Here is a 21,321-nt window from a genome sequence, read left to right on the forward strand (position 1 = left end):
TTTCTGGCAGCATCCTCGGAGTGACTGATGAGGGATGACAAGCTGCTGACCACTTCCAAAAGAGAACTGCTATCTACCAGCCAACTAAATGTAAAAAAATGTTAAGAATGCCACAAAAGGAAAGTGTTGCCACAGAATCCTATACTGGAATCCTGGGAATGGTATCAGAGTAATTACATAGGTAGACATGGTTCACAAGTGTCAAAGGGCATTTCCCAACTGCTTCACTTCTATGTTGACTTGGATGTCAAGACAGGTACTATGCAAATCAGAGGTAAATGATGGGTTCTAGGAATGTGTGCAATGGAGTTGGGGAATGGTGTTGCTCTCGTGTTGATAAAGTCGTGTTTCATATGCACACATACATAACAAATGTATGTGATGATCAGAGGTCTAGAAACAAAGCCCTATGAAGAGAGACTGAAAGAACTGGGCATGTTTAGCCTGGAGAAGAGAAGATTGAGGGGAGACATGATAGCAGTCTTCAAATACTTAAAAGGTTGTCACACAGAGGAGGGCCAGGATCTCTTCTCGATCCTCCCAGAGTGCAGGACACGGAATAACGGGCTCAAGTTAAAGGAAGCCAGATTCCGGCTGGACATCAGGAAAAACTTCCTGACTGTTAGAGCAGTGCGACAATGGAATCAGCTACCTAGGGAGGTTGTGGGCTCTCCCACACTAGAGGCATTCAAGAGGCAGCTGGACAACCATCTGTCAGGGATGCTTTAGGGTGGATTCCTGCATTGAGCAGGGGGTTGGACTCGATGGCCTTGTAGGCCCCTTCCAACTCTGCTATTCTATGATTCTATGATTCTATGAAATGTGAAAAATAAAAAGCCGAGGATGCTAGTCCAAAAAAAGTCGTGTTTCATATGCACACATACATAACAAATGTGAAAAATAAAAAGCCGAGGATGCTAGTCCAAAAAATTACTAATCAACAATTTATTTATTAACAGTTTGGATCAAAAGTTAATTAGTACCCTATGATTGCTTTTATGTAACGAAGTATAGTTTTTCAAAATCTTGTTATGGTAGGACAGCTCCACCATGTGTATTGTAAATTCACTTTATAATCTCTACATATCCAGTATTTTTAACATTAGAATATAATTTTTTGCATTTGTGTTGTACCCCGCCTCAATCCAGAGGGAGAGGCGGGTAATAAATAGATGATGATGATGATGATGATGATGATGATTAATTCTTGGGCACAGCTGACAGTGTGCTGGCAGAGAGGGGAAACCTCTTGAAGGGTGGTGCATAAATAAGATAAATAAGTAAATAAATCGTCGCTTTTTACTTAATACCAATGCCAACCACCTTGGTTTTGGAAACTGAAATAACTACTGACATCAAGCACACGGTTTGTGAAGTCATTTAGCACTCACACAAATAAATATTATAAGTCCAAACATGGCCTGTTTTCAGCTTCACATTTATATCATAATGACCATTTTATTAATTTTCTGAATCATATCAGTGAAAAAAATCACTTCTCACTGGGGATTCCAGAAGCAAGCAATTTATATGGTTCTCGTCTAATAGATGTAATGGTATTAGACGTCCTTTCCAATTTGCGTTTCATGCTGATCCTACCATGCCCTAGTCAGAACGCCACAAGCTTCATGTTCATTAAATAAACAAAATTCAGTAAACAAATGCTTTGGCTAAATGATGCCTTCGGTACGTTGAGAACAAGAATGCAATTAGCTGGAGTGTTTACAAAATTTTAATCCTGGGGACTGGACTCTCAAATTGCTGTTTACACTTGTTTGGCTGCTTCCATTGCCAAGAATAAGTAATTTGACAGATTTTATAAAGCTTGGAGACGACACACATAGCAAAGCAGTTAAGTGTTCTGTTGCACATCTGAACAAGCCCAAAGAGCTCACTAACATCCTGTCTTCTCTCTGAAATGTTGCAGGTTGTAGTACTTATCTCTATTACATGATTACCATATTATATACCTTCTACTCCATCTACAATGAACTCAAAATGTAATGGTACAAGGATCCTCAAAGCACGAGTTTCAACTTCTTTACTCACACAAATTTGCATTCAAACCACTTTGTGGAAAATGGCAAGAGGAAAATATGAAATTTCTTAACTTTTCCACATTTTGACATGGAAATTAAAAGTGTGAATTAAATTGAGGGGAGATTTATCTTGTTTTTCAAGTGTCTTTAAGAACGTAAGAAGAGACGTGCTGAACCAGACTCACACAATGGCCAACTGACTGCCAACCAGGAACTGCACAACAGTACCCTCCTGCCCATGTTCCCCAGCAACTGTTGTATATAGGCTAACTGGCTCTAATGTTGGAGGTAGGCATCAAGACTAATAGCCATCGATAGCCTTCTCCTCCAGGAAATTATCCAACCCCCTTTCTATCCTGCCTCCTGCTTCCTCTAAGGATATTGGACTGGTGTATTCTGGAGTACTGCAGTCCATCCTCACAACTACTCTGTCAGATAACTTGGGAAAAGCGATCATGACTGTGTTCCAGTTGATATTTCTCAAGTTGTACAGTCATGGGTTATCATGAGAAAAATGGGTTTCCTTTAACAACATACATGCATGTCATCTCCATTCAATCGCTTGTTCCAAGCTCAGGAAGCAATCCTTAACAGAAATGCTTTAAGAGAGTTTATGAGGTGTAATAAAGCAATTTTGATCAGGGTTAACAAATCTAGAAATGATGCTATCCAACCTATTAGCTATTATTGTCAAACTAGTTAAGTATGGAAATGGGACTGTAAAGTTTCTGGAAGTGAGTGACTTTTATCAGCTTTATCAACACGAATAATCTTTGAAAATGAAGTGGCCATTGTAAGACAACACAGTTCTCTTGTAAAACTCAGCTATCAGGTCAGCTATACCCAGCACTTTATTATTAGGAAATCATTTAACTGTTTTAAAAAGCTCTTCAAAAGTAATTGGTGCCTCCAGTGTTTCCATAACATTTTGAGAGACTCAAGGGATATTTAATTTAGTTAGAAATTGTGTGATCTTTTCCAGATTTGGTTCTTCTGATTTATAAAGTTTTCCCCCCCTCAGAATTTCTCAAATTGATTAGAAATCTGCTTTGGTGGAGTAGCCATGCTTCCATTATACATAATTGGATGTATCAGCCAGTCTTTCTGCTCTTTGGACAATAATCTTACCAAGACATTAAACGTTTTGTTGTCCAGTTCAAATTTCTTTTGTTTTAAAAATGCATTGATGTTTATAACCTATGTATTTCTTTCATTTCAAATAGGTTTCTAAGTATTTCAATGACTCCTAGTTTTCAGGATCTCTCTTCTTTCTAAATTCTCTTTTCAGCTGGATTATTTGATGTAACAACATACGCTCCAGCAAATTACCCACCCACCCACCCCATTCTAAGATCCCCTTTTAGAAGCTTTCTCTGTATCCCAAACCAAAGGCCAGGTTGTGTCTAGGATCTTATTTATTGGGGAGGTTTTTTTTGTGTTAGGCTTTGACTGACCTCATCTACCAATTCTGCATTTTGAAGAAAATATTATTCGGTGTCCAATACCACTGCCTGTTAGGCTCATACAAATGCCAAGATAAAGAGACAGGGGAATAAATAATTTGTTTAACTGTAACATCTGATACATGTTTCAGAATATTAGGTGGAACAAAAAAATCAATCCTTGAATATGAGTTGTAAGGTTTAGGGGGGGAAAGGGGTGTAATCATGTTCTTTTGGATGATTAAAACCTCTAAGCATCTATTATATCAATCTGGTCTAATTGATAAAAAAATGGGTAGTAACTTACTGGCAGTTTCTGATTATCTATCCAATTTTGAATTATTTATGCCATTAATATCATATCCTATAATCACATTTTCACATGCACTTAGGCATGCCCACCCAAACATGGCCTTGGTCACATGTCTAATTCTACAGTCATTACACTTCTGGTTCATTAGCTATGTAATCAAGACCTTTGCGGGGCTCCTGATGAGGGAGGTAAGAGAAGGGGCAGTGAAGCAGGAAAAGAGGCCCAGAGCTGCAGCCCCGAAGGTGGCAGCTGTCTGTCTAGTGTGGTCCAGGGAGCCTGGACTAGTAAGCATGTGTGGCTGGCCTGAGGGCTGCAGATGTGGCAGTGACCTGAGAGGTAAGGGCATGGGCGAGAGACCATAGGAAGGTGCCGGGCGGGGCTGTGTCTGCTCTCTGCCAGGCCGTGGGGTAGGCAACGACAGAATGGGGTCAGGCCAGACTCAGCGGTGGAGGGGTCTGGAAGGGTCTGGGCTGGCCACCCAACCTCAGGCCTCTCCGCTGCTGCCCCCAGCCCACTTCCTGGGCTGAAGGCGCCTTTCCGGTACCGCACAAAGGGGAGCTGCTCCACAAGGATGGCCAAGGGGATAGTCTCATAAATGAACAGCCAATCTCTGTGCCCCTCCCTATTCTCTCCCAGCTCACAGAGCAGCAGCCACCATCCCTACAACCCTTGGCACCTACTGGGACCCCCGTGGAATGCTCCTTCCGTCTGCCCGCCTGTCCGCCATTCTCTGTGCTGCTCCAGGGGCACCAGGTGGGCTCGGGGCCACCCCGGAGGAGGAACTGCATGGCCAGGCTCAAAGGCAGGCAAGGAGGGCAGTGCTATGGCAATGCCTTCACCACTGTGGCTCCAGGACCAGGCCTTCCTCCCTCTCTCTCTCTCTCTCTCTCTCTCTCTCTCTCTCTCTCTCTGGGGAGAGTGTTTGGAGTGGAAAGTGCACGTGAGCAGCCTGCTGACACACTCGCGCCTTCACGGTGCACCCCGCTCTCCCTCCCCCCATCACTGGCCTCAGTCTCAGTCACAGCATCCGTCCCTTCCCTTCCTTCGAGGTGGGCTGGAGCTAGCTGGGAAACCTTTCTTTCTTCAAGCGGGGGGCACCACTGCAAATGAGGCCAGACCTGCCTCCTCCTTCACCACACTCAGAATCCCCCTCACCCCTTAGAGTGGGTCATGGGCTCACCCTCACACCCAGCCCTCTCAGGAAATCCCCCCAGACACCCCAGGAAGGAGGGGAAAATGGAGAAATCCAGGAAAACCCAGCTAATTGGTCACCCTAAGCCATAAACCTGCAATGTGGTCATTCATTCCGGTCTAGTGATGTCCCCAAGTTTAATTCTACAAGGGATTATCTCTGTCTGCTCTAGAATGATTCATTTGCAGTTTATATTTCTATAGTGTTAAATGTTATCCCTGGAGGTGCAGAATAGTCACCTCTGTTTCTGCCAGACAATTGTCATTACACTTCAGATTGCAGGGGCTTGATATCTGATTGGACTTGCACAGCTCCAATCAGATATCAGGGAACCTACTTTCACAGCTCCAACAGAATCAAGTGATAAAATCAATACTAATACATTTGAAGTACTGGGTATGAAAAGTAATTGAATTTCATGATTAAACAATTTGAAAAGTCTACAACTAAGCTTCCATTAATGACCATCTGAGATCATTAGGGTTTCCTAGAAGCTACAGGAATTCTGTGTCTGACAGCAGCACTTAGAGAATATCAAAAAAATAACAGCCCCCAAATCCTATACATTTTCAGGAAAAAAAACCTATTGTGTCAACCTCAATATAGCTCAGAATGAGATTTAAATCCTTTAGAAGTATCAACAGCTCTTACCTCTAGAATATTAAATATGAGAGCAAGAAAGGGGAATTGGATTATAATAACATGAAGCTATTTGAGATTATAGCTAGGGGAATGGGTTATTTTCACTCCAGGCCAAATGAAAAAATGCCATACTGAAGATGAATGAAATATGAATTATTCCAACTGGAAGTGAAATTTAACATGTAAAATCTCCTGGAAGAGCAGCTGGGATAACAGCTATAACTAAGTTATGCAATTTCAATAGGGCAGACTTTGAGGGGATATGAGGGTTAAATTGGACAAAGTAACTTGGGCTATTGAAATACAGAGGGTACAACTAGAACACCTTCAAATCAACAAAAGAAGAAGTAAATAACTGACTGAACATAGCCAGCCTCATTGAAGATCTGCCTCATGAAAACCCCTCCTCCCTCAACTGTCACCACCAGCAGCCATTCCAGCAGGCTGTACTGAGGAAGATGAGAAAGCAGAGAGGGAGCACTCTTCGGTGTGTCTATCATGCGACAGAGAAGAAGGCAAAAGAATCTTACTTTGCCTTTGCTATCTCATTTGATCTGTCGCCCAGCAGAATTATTCCGAGTGGTTAAGAGTCTGTTGGGTTTAGTGAAACCAGGATTGGAACTCTCGGTCATCTGCTGTAATAAATTCACAAGGCACTTTGAGGAGAAAGTTGCTTGTATTCACTCAGAATTTGATGCCACAGTTATCTCAGAGCCTGGGGAGGTGTCCAGTGCCCCACCAGCTCAAGGCTTCTGGGATCAGTTCCAGTTGTTGCAGCCTGATGATGTGGACAAGATGCTTGGATCAGTCCATCCCACCACATGTAGGTTTGACCCTTGCCCACCTTGGCTAATATGATCTAGCAGAGACGGACTGATTGGGTGGGTCCAAGGGGTGGTAAATGCTTTACTTTGTCAGGAGGAGATGCCTGCTGCCTCAAAAGAGGCTGTAATGCACCCTCTTCCTAGACCCCGAGGTATGTGAGAACTACCGTCCTATCGCTAATATCCCCTTTTTGGGCAAGGTGCTTGAGCCTGTGGTGGCTGGGCAGCTTCAGACGTTCTTGGAAGAAACTGATTATCTGGACCCATTTTAGTCTGCATTCAGGCCAGGGCCTGAAACTGAAACAGCCTTGGTTACTCTGATCGATGACCTACTCCGGTGAAAGACAGGGGAAGTGCTACCCTGTTGATCTTCCTGGATCTCTCAGAGGCTTTTGATACTATTAATCATGGTATCTTACTGGATTGGCTCTGCAAGATGGGAGTAGGAGGCACAGTGTTCCAGTGGTTCCGCTCTTACTAGCAGGGCCGATTCCAGAAAGTGGTATTGGGGAATTCCTGTTCCACCCCATGGCTATTAAGCCATGGGGTGCCACAGGGCTCTGTTCTATCCCCCATGCTGTTTAACATCTATATGAAGCAGTTGGGTGAGGTCATTAAGGTTTTTGGAGTTGGGTGCCATCAGTATGCTGATGTTACTCAGCTCTACTTCTCTTTGTCGTTGGAGTCAGCTGGGTTGGTGAAGGTGCTGGACTAGTGCCTGGAGGCTGTAATCTCCAGGCACTAGTGAGGCAGGTGGCTACCAGGAGGAAGGCCTTCTCTGCTGTGGCACCCTGGCTGTGGAATCAGCTCCCTAAGGAGGTTCGCTTGGCACCTACATTATATGCTTTTAGACGCCAGGTGAAGACCTTTTTATTCTCCCAGCATTTTAACAGTCTATAAATAAATTTTAACTTGGTGTTCTAAATTTGTAATTTTGCATTGCTGCAGTTTTTATCTGGTTGAGCTTTTATATTGTATTTTATATTATGGTTTTATACTGTTGTTTCATACTTTGAATGTTTTTAATTTTTGTAAACCGCCCAGAGAGCTCCGGATATTGGGCGGTATAGAAATGTAATAAATAAATAAATAAATAAATAAATAATCAGCTGGCTGAGGGCTAATAAACTGAAGCTGAATTCTAATGGGCTGGCTGAGGGCTTATAAACTGAAGCTGAAGCTGTGGATTGGTGGTTCCCGAGTTTGGGAACAGTGATGTGTTCTGGATGGGGTTGCACTTCTTCTGAAGGAGCAGGTGCATAGCTTGGGGTACTCCTAGATCCATCCTTGTCACTAGAGGCCCATGTGGACTCCGTGGCCCAGAGTACTTGGGGTCAGCTTCAGCTGATGCACCAGCTACGGCTTTTCTGATCCAGTATGGCTTATGTTCTTAAGTTCTTATATAGGGTGGGATACAAACCTAGACTCATCTGCACATTGTGAACTCAGGATTTAGTCTAACCTGATGCTCATCCCTAGTATATACCTTGTTTGAATCCTAGACAACAGAAGATTTGAAGAGATGCATTGAATGTTTGAACCACAAGGCTTAAGGCCACAACTTGGAGCCACAAGATTTAATACGAATGTGTCGGCCATAAGGCCTGCTTGGATTCTGCTTGAGCCACATGGTGAACACTTTGATTATTGGAGCCAGAAGGCATATACTTGGACGTTGTTTGAGTCATAAAGCGTATGTGGATTTCTTTGAGCCACATGGAAAATACTTTGCTGTTTTGAGCCACAAGGCATGTGCTTGGCTAAGAACATAAAAGCCGTACTGAATCAAGGGTCTATCTAGTCCAGCATTCTGTTCACACAGTGGCCAACCAGCTGGCTCTGAGAAGCCCACAAGTAGAACAGTGCAAGAGTACCATCCCGCTCAAATTCCCCAGCAATAGGTATACAGAAGCATACTGCCACCAATTCTGGAGGTAATATATATACAGAGAGAGCCATCATGACCAGTAACCTTATCCTCCATGAATTTCTTTCATCCCCTTTTAAAACCATAAAAACTGGTGACCATCACTATATTTTGTGACAGTGAATTCCATAGTTTAACTAACCACTTCCTTTTATTCATCCTGAATCTCCCACCAGTCAGCTTCATGGGATGATGACCCAGGGTTTCAGTATTATGGAAGAGGGAGAAAAATGTCTCCCTATCCATTATCTCCACGCAATACATAATTTTGTACACCCCTATCACTTCTCCCCCTACTCACCATTCTTTCTAAGTCCCAGACATTGTAAACTTCCCTCATAAAGGAATTGCTCCAGCCACTTAATCATTTTAGCTGCTCTTTTTTTCACCTTTTCCAACTCTACAATATCCTTTTTGATGTGCAGTGACCAGAACTGTACACAGTACTCCAAGTGTGGTCACACATTAGATTTGAATAAGGATGGTATGATATTGGCAATTATAGTTTCGATTCTTACCCAAATGCAAAGTCTATTTTCACAATTTGGAAAAAGTGGCAACCCAGGCTGTCTCCAGCGTGGTCTCCCCGCACCCCATTACAAATATATCCAGGTAATTTAGACAGAACTATCCTCACTAGAATTTCTGAATGAGAAAAGAAGGGATATTTTTGATTGAGAGATTTTTATGCTCAGGATAAACCAAAAACAATAGAACAACTCAGAGCTGACCTAGGAGACCTAGGATGGCTACAAGAAGTACAATTATCCCACCACCTCAGAGATCCCAACATAAAGGCATATGCACTCAGAACCTTAACAGGATTTGAACAAGCATTGCTAATGATAGGGAGGGAGACAAGGGAATTGTATCTTTAGTTTATGCTATCCTAACAGACACCCGTGGACTTGAAGAAAGTGTGGGAAGGAGATTTTGGGAGTTAGATGATGCTAGCTGGAATAAATTATGGGACAACAGGCCACTTAGATCAATATCAGCCTCTATTTGAGAAACTTCTTTGAAAGTACTGCACAGACAGTATCGCAAACAAATACAGCTAGCACATATTACTTCAACATGCAGCCCCCTTTGCTGGAGAGGCTGCGGGGTAAAAGGCACGTATTTTCATTTATGTTGGAATGGTCCATATATACAGGGATTCTGGATGTTAGGACATAGAGAATTAACGGTTATTACTAGAGAAGTGATTGTATATGATCCAGAATTATTTTTACTATCAGTATACAAAGGATGTAATGTATGTTTGAAATGTAAAGATTTGTTATCATTTTTGCTAATTGCCAGACAGTTTATACAGCAGTGGAAAAAAACTGAACAATCTGAACTTATTATCTACATGGTACCGAAATATATGATCCGTGGCAATATAAAAACACACACACACACACACACACTTACGATTTGCTTCTATTCCAAGGAAAAACAGAACCGCTAGCTTTTTATGCTAGACGGTGGAGATTCATTCAACAGACATCACAACTGGACTTACAACAATATACGGCCGCTTCCACTTTGAGCATTTAGACATTATAACAACAAATGAGGGTCACAAAGCACACTTATTAATTAGTATATTCGTTTATTCAGTTATTTCCATTTTTCTTTCTTTTTTCTTTCTTTTGTCTTGTTTTCTCCCCTAAAATTGTATTAATCTTTCCACCCTCTTTTGATAACAGCTTTTTAGATATCAATTGTTAGGGGACTGATTTACTTTATGTTACATTTAAAAACATATTTTTGACTCTTTTCCTAATTATGCGGAACATGTAATTTTCCTTTTCACAGCAAATGCAACAGTTGTCAACAGTTGTCCAACCACAACTCTAAGATCTATTTCTTAGTCAGTCATTACTAATTTGGATCCGATCAGCTGAGGTCCCATATTCCACCCCACCCATCCACTCGGCAGCACGTATCACTTTACACTTGCTTACATTGAACTACACTTGCCACTTTAATGCCCTTCGTGTCAGCTTGGAAAGATCCCTTTGGAGCTTTTAACACTTTTTGTTTTAACCACCCTATGTAATTGCTGTGTCACCAGCTTTTTTTTTTTAAAGAACTCTAGGATGGATACCACTTGGGGCCAGTGATTTATTAACTTTCAATTTGTCAATCAATTCAAGAACTCCAGCTTTTGTCACCACTATTTGTCTCCGTTTCTCAACCTCCCTTCCTGAAACCGTCAGTTCAGGCACAGGCAGCTTCTGCCGTGAAGACAAATGAAAAGAATTTGGCTTCTTCACAAGCTCTTTCCCCGTCTTCAGCATCCCTTTAACTGCTCATCCAATGGTCCAATTGCCTCTCTAGTTGGGTTTCCTGTTTCTGATGTAATTAAATAATTATTTATTGTTGCCTTGATGTTATTAGTAGTGTGCTCCACGAATTATGTTTTTGCATCTCTTATTTTCTGCTTGAATTTCTTTTGTTTACGTTTCTGAAAACAGAAATGCAGCACAAGGGCCCCAATCCTTGCTCTCACTTTCTGTGTGGTTCAAAAAAGACATACAAGGAGCGTATTCACACTGAATGTGCATTCACACTATGTATGCTCATTAACACGGTTATGAGCATCTAGCCCTCTTAAATTATTCTCATCATATGCAAGCTTTTCAGAGGAGGAAGAGAAGCGAGCACGAGCTGGCTAGCTACACCCCTCCCACGCCATTCTCATCACTGTCTACATGTGAAGGTGACTGTCTGAAGAGGGACTCAGGTCCCTATTTGGGACTCAGGTCCCTATTTGGGTTCAACTGCTGGGAACAGGAGGCTTATAAAGAAGCCATGGGATAAGAGTGAAACTTTGGTTCACAAGTAGCCCTGTCTTTCCTCAGGAGCAGAATGTTTTTCTGCCTGGAGCCTGAGATGTAGATAATCATGCTGACAAAGCAGTGGTAAAGTTTTGGAACAATGGACCAGTATGAGAAGTTACGATATTTATTACTCCTCACAGCTAAGCATCTCCGTGAGTTTGAAATGTTCCTGAATGCCTTGATAAAGTTAGGGTGGCATCAGTTGTCTAAAACTATGAGGAAAGTCTGCTTTCACAGGTTTTTGCCCACCCAGTATGTCTTTCACCAACCCATAACCAAGTTTCTAATTGGAGACTGAAAAGAAAGAAAGACAGAAAGAAAGAGGCCAATCGTAACGCAGGAAAATTTAAGAGAGTCAGTGAATCAAAAAGGGGCTGAACACTGGGAGAAGGGCTTTGTTTTCAGTTCTTCCTTTTTTGTTTTCCTGTTTTGCATAGCTCCAGCTTTTGCTACCAGATTTTATTTTATTTTATTGCTAATTTGGGGGCGTTTGGGGCCATAGCTTGCATGCATACTTTCTTTTTGAAAGAACAGGGATTTTCTTACTTTGACCGTGTCACTTCTTCAGTTTTTCAGGCTGCAGCTGGCTATCGTTTCTGAACTAGCTTTTGAGACTAGATGCCTGAGCTCCTGAGCAGCTGGATTCAGTTTTTCCCCTACTATTTTATTTTACTCACTCACTGGTGAAGCTCAGACTTCACTACCCTTTTCCATTTTTAAAACATTTTCTCCACTTTCTACCTGGATTAATTTTCCTACCTGGACTTTGTTGAGTCCTACGCGTTAGATTCTGGGAGAAGTCTCTTTCAAATTTCCTCTGGTTCCATAAAAGCCTGTTCTTCAGATCTGTGCTTGGGATAGGTAGCCGTACATTCCTTTAATTCCCCTTCGTTCCTTTGAATTTGTATGACATATCAGCCAACAGAGAGAAAACAGTCCATTCGACAGAGGGCAAAACCACGGGCCACCTTTGGGTGACACGGAAGTGCCGCTCCATGGAGAGGATGGCCTTCTCTCCATTGAGTTGTCGTCTCCCCCCCCGCCCCCGCACGCTGCCCCTCCCCTGTCTGCTCACATTTTCTAACGGGGGCCTGGAGGGCCATGCAATCGTGACAAGATCACACACAGTGAAACAAAATTAAGCCAAGCAGAAAGAAAGAGAGCGACTATAAAAGAAAATAGTAAAAAGAGAGAAGAAAAAATGTGTAAAGGAGATTAACAATCTCAGAGAAGCTTCCCAGTGAGGCTACATATTGTGGTCGAAAGAGTACTGAGGGGAAAGGGCGGGAACCACTGGAGCATGTGCAGTCGAGGCGGGGAGAAGGGTTCCCACCCAAAACGCCTTCCTAGGTATAGAAGTTTCCCGAAGTGGGGCCCCGCGCAGGCGCAGAGTGCAAACGTGTGATGCACGGAGACCACAGCAAAGAACCCTAGTATATACCCATGCGGGCCATTTCCAGGAATTGTTAACATGGATGTTAAACACTAATATTGGAACTACATGTGTGACTCCAGCATGAAGGGAGCTTTCCCTGGTCAGGACACCAGCATGAGGTGGCATGCTCTGATGGTGGAGAAGATGAAGGAGGCCCAGGATAAGAGGCACATGCCACCCACACCACATGGGATAGAGGACCACTGCCACACAGAACACAAATTGACAAATACAGAGTGGGGGTAGGATGTGTGTGTGCATGCACACCGCCACAAGAAATGAAGCCTAGATTTATTGATTTATTCAGAGAATAACAGCTAAGTTGAAATTAGTTCAATTGTTAAGGAAAGAATTTCATGAGAAAAGGTAATAACTAAAGATAATAACAACAACAATACTAGAAATTATGATTGGAGTGCAAAATGTACTGGATTAAGCAAGAACAAAACCATACTGGAACCAAAATGGAATCCAGTCCCCACCCCCCACCCCCAATGTTCAATAGGGGGAAAGAAGAAGAACTTCACTAAGGTATGGTGAGGATGAATTGCCTGATGAGAAAGCAAAGCAAGAGACACAAACAAAAATAGAGGAATGATATTACACACATAGACACGCACAAAAGAGAAAAAAAACTGCAGGTCAACTGGAAGGAACTAAATTCAAATTACTGGATATCTTTTTCCTAACTAGAGAAGGGGAAAATGGATTCACTACCTACCTAATTCTACACAAAGACATTCACACAGAGACTATACAACACTGAAATGGCTGAGAAATCAAAGTACGGTATCTTAAAACCATTTTTGCAGGGAAAAGACTGACAAAAAATTGATTTACACTAGAAAGGAAAGAAAATGGATGATTTTGAATGAATAATAATAAAAAAGACCTAAAAGCCAAGTTACTATCCATCAACTAGTAAGAAAGATCTTTTCACTTCACTTCCTTTATTCAAAGCTGTTACACCGTATTCAGAAAAATGGAAAGCAGTGAGAATTTTTATGAACACTTAATAGAACTCAGTCCCTACCCCAAAGTTCAGTGATTGGAGCCCATGGTAAAACATGCCCTAAGATCAGAAGGTGAACCTGTCAGCTGGATCTTTGAGAATCCTTGGAAATCCTTCTGGTAATAAATGCTTTTGAGTTAACTTTTTAGAAGATCACTTACTAAAGCACCAAAGATAAAGATAAACCAGGCAATTCCCATTTCACATCCATTTTGGTTGGCTCCCGTTATTTAACATGTTCCCCTCATTCAGATTCAAAAGCAGTTTTTATCCAAAACCAGATTTTATTGTTCTAAAATCTAGATCAAATATAGTCAAAGTATAAGCACATATCCCTCCTCCTCCTCCCTTCCAATCCCCTTTCCTTTTGTGTCATGTCTTTTAGATTGTAAGCCTGTGGGCAGGGACTGTCAAGAAATACTTTTGTAAGCCGCCGTGAGAGCCTTTTTTGGCTGAATGGCGGCATAAAAATCCTTGAATAAATAAATAAATATCTAGGAATAAACAAAATGGGAACAACTGGCCACATTATGTATTTGCTTTTGGTTGTCCTATGAATTGGTGCTTTCTGATTTTGTGCCATGCCTTACCTCGAGGAAGATTCATCTGATGAAGAAGAGAAAGGGGAGAGCCAGAGTGAGGCGGGGAGCAGGAGGCTTTGGCCAACAGCACTCTCCTGGGACCACTGGAAGAACAGCCTGCAGGGCCAGTGCCAGACTATTTAGCGCCCTAGGCTGTGAGTGGCTTCCAGCCGGGCGCACTGTTCCAAAGCCGCCGCCCTGCCCCCCAACCCCAGCATCCTGGCTTCGAAGCCAGCATATAATCAGCATATAAAAGATGACTGTTGATTTTATTAAACTTCCTTAAATACACGGACATAATATGGCTCAAGGCAGTAAAGTGCACCACAGATGGAGGAATGCTACTGGGGTCAATAGAGCCCTGTTCGCGCATCATCATTATATCCTAATTACCCACGTTTAGTTTTTAATCGGTTTTTAATGCTTTATGTGTGTATGTTCTGTGTTTTAGAGTTTTAAATTTTGTATACTTGTTTTTACCTCAATTTTAGAATTTCTGTAAACCTCCCAGAGAGCCCTGGCTATGGGAGTGGTATATAAGTGTAATAAATAAATAAATAAATAAATAAATCATCTCCCCAACGCTAGACCACAGATGCAGGCAGGCAGAGCAAGAGAGTAATGGATGGGATCTGGATGCCTCTTGGGGCATCTCTCATGGAGTCGTGCAACCGCCCCCTTCTCCCGCCAATCCATTACCCGTGCTGTAGAATGTGAATGACTTGCACAGTTTAGAGGGAGAGGGTTGGATGGGGATAACGGCAATGTGCACACACTGACCCCTATTCCCAGCAATGCCTCTATCTGCTACCTATGTGCACCCATTGTGCGCGTGTTGCCAGCAGGAAAACAGGACTCTGTTGAGCCCTGTTATAGTCCTCTGCAGCATCTGCTGTGCCCACGCTTGACTGGATTATTAAAAAAGAAGACGATCATATTGCAAGGATCTTTTGGTTTTACTGCTTAGTTCTTGCTTAAATTCAGAGCCCATTGTAGTTTTCAAAAATGTACACTTAAAACAAAAAAACTGCTTTAGGCATGCATAATACAGCACAGTCCTAGGCCAGATCTATACCAAGCAGGATATGACACTTTGGAAACGGTTTGAAAACTGTATATGGAATGTGTCTTGGGCCCCAAAAGTTGTCACTATTGTTATAAACTGTTTTAAAGCAGTAGTGTAGATCCGGTCCTGCAACAAGACCTATACTAAACTGGAGTTATAACCAAATGATCATTTGCAACATTCACTTAAAAGACAGAGGGAGGAATAAAAATAATCCACCTTGATTATTTTAAAGAAATGCATAATATTAATACAGGAATAAAATTATAAAATTCTAAATTCAGTTTATCACAAGAAATGTCAGCAGCTACAAATAGTAAGAGTAAACCAATTCAAGCTTGGGTTGTATGTTAACAACTCCTGTAAAATTCTCTCTATAGTGTAATATGTTTTGGAATCAGTGTATGAAATTGAATTAAGTTGTTCCACCAATGGAACAATTTCTGTCAACTGAACCAGGAGAAGGGCCATTCTCCTTCCCCTCTGCACCCCCTCACATGATGGGAGGAGAAAGTCCCATTAAACAAGGGGGAGCCCACCTGTGTGACATTGGCTGGGTTCACACAACACGCTCACCCACCATAGGTTATTGTGTTGTCTGAATGCAGAACATTTTCCGCAGGGTGGGTTATTGTGTTGTCTGAATGCGGTATGGTTTGTTTTTCTCAAACAAGCCACCTTGAGAACCCATGGCTTGTTGTTGGGTTGTTCAGGGGACTTAACAAACCACACTGCATTGTTAACAAACAAATGCCCCTATCAAGACAGGGTGGCACTGCTAGCCCACCAAGATGACACTTCATTCTGAGTGACTCCTTCTGAAAAGCCCCCACCTCTTCCAAAACTCTTCTCCAGGCATCTTCCCAGCTTCTCAAGGTCATGCTGCATTGGGAGAAGCAATTCCCATCTGCTCTTCTCTGAGAACACTTGACAGAGATAAGCTTGCACAGATTCTGACATTCCAAATTAGTACTAATAAAATCCAAGCTAAAAACTACAAGGTCGCATGGCAGTGCCAAAACCTACTCCTGACAGACCCCGCAGAAAAAGCGCTGAATTCAGACGTGATAACCCACCCTGTGGGAAAAGTGCTACATTTAGACAACATGATAACCCCATGGGTCAACAACAACACACACTGGGTGAATTAGCATGTTGTTTGAACCCAGTTATTGGATTCCACCCTGAATATTTTGCCCCTACCATTTTCATATGCATTTTTACACAAGTAGCTCTACAATAAGGCAATCTGCATGGAAATAGGCTGAACAAAAAAAGAAGCAAAGAAAAGGACTGGATAACCCAGGGGGGAAAACCCACCTCTATGCTATTCCATCATGACATTTCTGGTTTTGCACTCTTATCATCCTAGACAGGACCAGCACCATATCTCTTGGTGCCCTTGGGCACGCCTCCTTGCTGTTTTCCGTGCCCCTCACCCCTCCTGCCACCAGGCCCGCCTGCCCGCCCCCACCACCAGAGCCACTACAAGAAGGCATTATAAGACATTGGAAATGTTAAGATAGCAGCTTCATTGGATAGATAATAAGTAATCAAATATTTGGAGACAAATACCCACTGCATGCTTTCCTTCTAGTTTAGATCAGTCAAGACATTTATTTAGTAGGGCTACATGCAAATTTACAAAATGCACATATTTAATGCAATCATGCCATAACCTCTTAATATTCATTTCCCCTCCAGAAATTAGATTGTTACTGTAAGATGGCCATCAAAATACCACACTTTTTAATGAGTATACACTAGTATTGCCGATGAACTGCCAGTTCAGAAATGCAATCAACCAATGCATTACAACAACAAAAATATAAATTATTATCTACATCTCACAAAATACCTAGAAATCACTACATCATATGCACATGCTATAAAATGTTCTAGGCACTGCACATATTTCTAAATATCTCCTAACATCTAAAGAAAGCACATTAAAAAGAATTATGGTTGAATCTACAAAATGAAAGCTATAAAAGCATGATCTGTAGCACAATATGACTAAGCTCATGTCTTTCCAAAAATATTTTGCAGCAGTTAAATCCAGATATAATAGATACTGTAATTACCTGAATTTGTTCTTTAGCTGCTAAAAATCCATATATCTTTTCTGCAGACTACCAAATTCAGCATTTCTGAGGGGAAAAGAGAAAAGAAGAAATTATGCTTACATTCAGTGGTCTTCTAGAAATTATCACAATTATAGAACCGTCTTCATACTTGCAGTGATCTAGGACTCTATCTTCCTGTGGAAATATTTTTCCATTTCATAAGTTCACTAGTAAAAATGAATGTACGCCAGTTACAAATACAATATTAGGCAAGGTTGGCAGTTTCAAAGATGTAATTAATGTTTTCCAGGTAATTATGCCTAGCAAGTATCTGAGAGAATACATTTCTGTCACTGAAATGCGTGTGTGTGTGTGTGTGTGTGTGTGTGTGTGAAATGGAATTAATAAACAGTGGCAGAGGAACTGACAGTGCCCCCACCAACCTCAGTGGAAAGGAGTTTATTTATTTGATTTGTACCCTGCCTTTCTGCCAAGGAAAATGGCATGTAAGAGTTGAACTTTGTTGAAATATATGAGTGATTGTCATGATATCATTCACAGTTATTTGTGTGGCTAAAATTTATTAGTGTGTCCACTGTTTTAGGTTTTCAGGGAAGTATCATCTATACATTTTTACAAGTGTTTCAATAAAAAGTCTACACAACATAACATTTTAAGAAGTGGGCTTTAATTTTTACCTCTCAAATATTTCAGGACAAATACTTTTGGTGGATTGGGTCAAAATATTAAAGTGGGATACAATTTTAAGTTGGATCTCTATAGGGCAGGGTGGGCAACTTGTGGCCCTCCAGATGTTTTAGCCTATGGCTTCCATCAGCTCTACCCAAAATAGCCAATGGTGAGGGATGATGGCAGTTGTAGGGCAAAACATCTGGAGGGCCACAAGTTACCCAACCCTGCCCAAGGGCATCAGAACATTTTCCGATTTTTCCCTAGGCAAATTAACCTAATTTGCATTAGATTTTTTTCTGTTATGAACTGATTTTTTCTATGTAAATTAAGTTAATTTACATTGGAAATTCATTTCCCCCCCCAGAAAACGCACATCATTGCATGCTTGTCTACAAAACTTGGGCTAACTGTTTCCAGTACAATTATACTATATACAAGGGTTTATTATTATTATTATTATTATTATTTATTTATATAGCACCATCGATGTACATGGTGCTGTACAGATAACACAGTAAATAGCAAGACCCTGCCGCATAGGCTTACAATCTAATAAAGTTGTAGTAAACAATAAGGAGGGAAAGAGAATGCAAACAGGCACAGGGAAGTGTAAACAGGCACCGGGAAGGGTGAAGCTAATAGTATAGAATCAGAACAAACTCAAAGTTTAAAAGCTATAGGGAAAAGAAAAGTTTTTAGCTGTGTTTTAAAAGCTGTGATTGAGTTGGTGGTTCTCAGGTGTTCTGGAAGAGCATTCCAGGCATGAGGGGCAGCAGAGGAAAATGGGCGAAGCCGAGCAAGGGAAGTAGAGACCCTTGGGCAGGCAAGAAGCTTGGCATCAGAGGAGCGAAGAGCACGAGCGGGGCAATAGTGTGAGATGAGAGAGGAGAGATAGGCAGGAGCTAGACCGTGAAAAGCTTTGAAGGTCAACAGGAGAAGTTTATATTGGATTCTGGAATGAATTGGGAGCCAATGAAGAGATTTCAGAAGCGGAGTGACATGGTCAGAGCGGCGGGCCAGGAAGATGATCTTAGCGGCAGAGTGGTGGACAGAGACCAGCGGACTGATGTGAGATGAGGGGAGGCCAGAGAGGAGGAGGTTGCAGTAGTCCAACCGAGAGATAACCAGTGCGTGAACGAGAGTCTTGGCAGAAGAGACAGACAAAAATGGTCGAATCCTGGCAATATTATACAGGAAGAAACGACAAGATTTAGCTACTGCCTCGATATGAGGAATAAAGGAGAGCGAGGAATCAAATATAAAGCCAAGGCTACGAGTTTCCTTGACCGGAGTAAGCGTGACATCGTTGACAGTAAGAGAGAATGAGAGATGAGGAGAAGGTTTAGGAGGAAAAACAAGCAGTTCAGTTTTTGCCATATTGAGTTTCAAACGGCGATGAAGCAGCCAGGCTGAGATATCTGAAAGACATGCTGAGATACGATCGTGGACATCAGGAGAAAGTTCCGGAGATGAGAGGTATAGTTGTGTGTCATCGGCATACAGGTGATATTGGAGGCCATGAGATTGAATAAGTTTACCCAAGGGCAGCATGTATAGAGAAAACAGCAGCGGGCCAAGCACCGAGCCTTGCGGAACCCCTACTGAAAGGGGAAAGGAGGAGGACGAGCTGCCGTTAGCCGACACGCTGAAAGAGCGACCCTCTAGATAGGAGGCGAACCAGTTATAGACAGAGCCACAGAGTCCAAGGTCATGGAGGGAATCTAAGAGAAGATCGTGATCAACCGTGTCAAAGGCTGCAGTTAGATCAAGGAGAATAAGGACGGAATAATGGCCCTTAGACTTGGCAGTGAGAAGATCATTGGTGATCTTGGTAAGGGCTGTTTCAGTGGAATGCAAAGGACGGAATCCAGATTGAAAGGGATCCAGAGCAGAGTTACTAGAGAGAAAGTCAAGACAGCGAGAGTAGACCACACGTTCCAGAATCTTTGAGACAAGGGGCAACAGAGAGACAGGTCGGTAGTTAGACAGAGAAAGTCGATCAAGAGTGGGTTTTTTGAGAATGGGAGAGACGGTAGCATGTTTAAAAGCAGAGGGAAATGAGCCAGAGGACAGAGAAGAATTAATGATGTGAAGCAAGGACGGGAGGATAGCGGGGATAAGATTAATAAAGACGCGAGAGGGAATTGGATCACGGGAACAAGTGGAAGGCTTCGACGAGCGCAGTATTTTAGACAGTTCATCAGCTGAGACTGAGGGGAACGCCGAGAGAGTTGCAGGAGGAACTGACAGGTGAGGCACAGGAGCTGGGAGCGGAGCAGAGCTGGCCAGATCGGAGCGAATAGTTTGGATTTTAGCATTGAAGAAAGAGGCAAAGTCATTGGCAGACAGAGAGGCGGGGAGAGATGGTGGATTAGGTTTCAGGAGAGAATTGAAGGACTTGAAGAGCCGCTGAGGGTGTCTAGCATTTGACTGGATCAGCGTTGAGTAGTGCTGCTGTTTGGCCAGTGAAATGGCAGAAGAGAAAGAGGAGAGAATAAATTTGTAGTGGACAAAGTCCGCCAAGTCCCTGGTCTTACGCCACAGGCGTTCGGCTGCCCGGGAGCAAGAGCGAAGGTAGCGGAGGAAAGAGGTGAGCCACGGTTGGGGTTGAGAGGGGCGAACTATCCGAGTTGTAGATGGAGCAAGATTATCAAGAGTTGAAGACAATGTGGAGTTAAAGGATAAACTTTAAAGGTTTAAGATAAACAATTGTGAAATACCAATTTCCACATAAAGATCTAAAAGCAGCTTCAGATTTCGAAGAGAAGTGAAGGGAATGAACATACATATAACTCTTCTTTTTTTTCTACTTCTGCTATCTCTTCTGAAAGGATAATTTGAGCATTTTCTTTCACAGCAAGATGTAGGAGCAAGAAAAAGAAAATGTAACATCATGGGGAGGTGAATAAAAAAATTGACCTTTATTTATTTATATATTCATTTATTTTGAAAATTTAATCAAATGATTTCCAGACTGTGGAATGGCCTGCCGGAGGAGACTCGTCAACTTGGTAGTCTATTAGCATTCAAGAAAGCTATCAAGACTGATCTCTTCCAGCAGGCCTATCCAGGGGAATTTTAGGATGTTTTTAGAATGTTTTTAGGATGTTTTAACAATGTGTAATATGTTCTTAATTCAGCTTTATGTATTTTATATTTACTGTTGTTCCCCACCTCGATCAAAATGGAGAGGTGGGTAAGAAATAATAATAATAATAATAATAATAATAATAATAATAATGGATTGCAGTTTGA

At 42.0% G+C, this 21,321-nt stretch overlaps 1 protein-coding gene across 1 annotated transcript in view; it reads right to left on the reverse strand.

Moving 5' to 3' along the window:
• Positions 1 to 21,321, reverse strand: part of ADGRL3 (adhesion G protein-coupled receptor L3) — a 707,807-nt gene that overhangs the window by 582,933 nt on the left and 103,553 nt on the right. Inside the window, exon 2 of the mRNA XM_063128914.1 lies at positions 17,392 to 17,457. The gene's annotated coding sequence lies outside the window, so the exon portion shown is untranslated. The remainder of the gene's footprint in view (positions 1 to 17,391; positions 17,458 to 21,321) is intronic.

This window comes from Elgaria multicarinata, chromosome 6, assembly GCF_023053635.1.
Source record: "Elgaria multicarinata webbii isolate HBS135686 ecotype San Diego chromosome 6, rElgMul1.1.pri, whole genome shotgun sequence".
Lineage (NCBI taxonomy): Eukaryota > Metazoa > Chordata > Lepidosauria > Squamata > Anguidae > Elgaria > Elgaria multicarinata.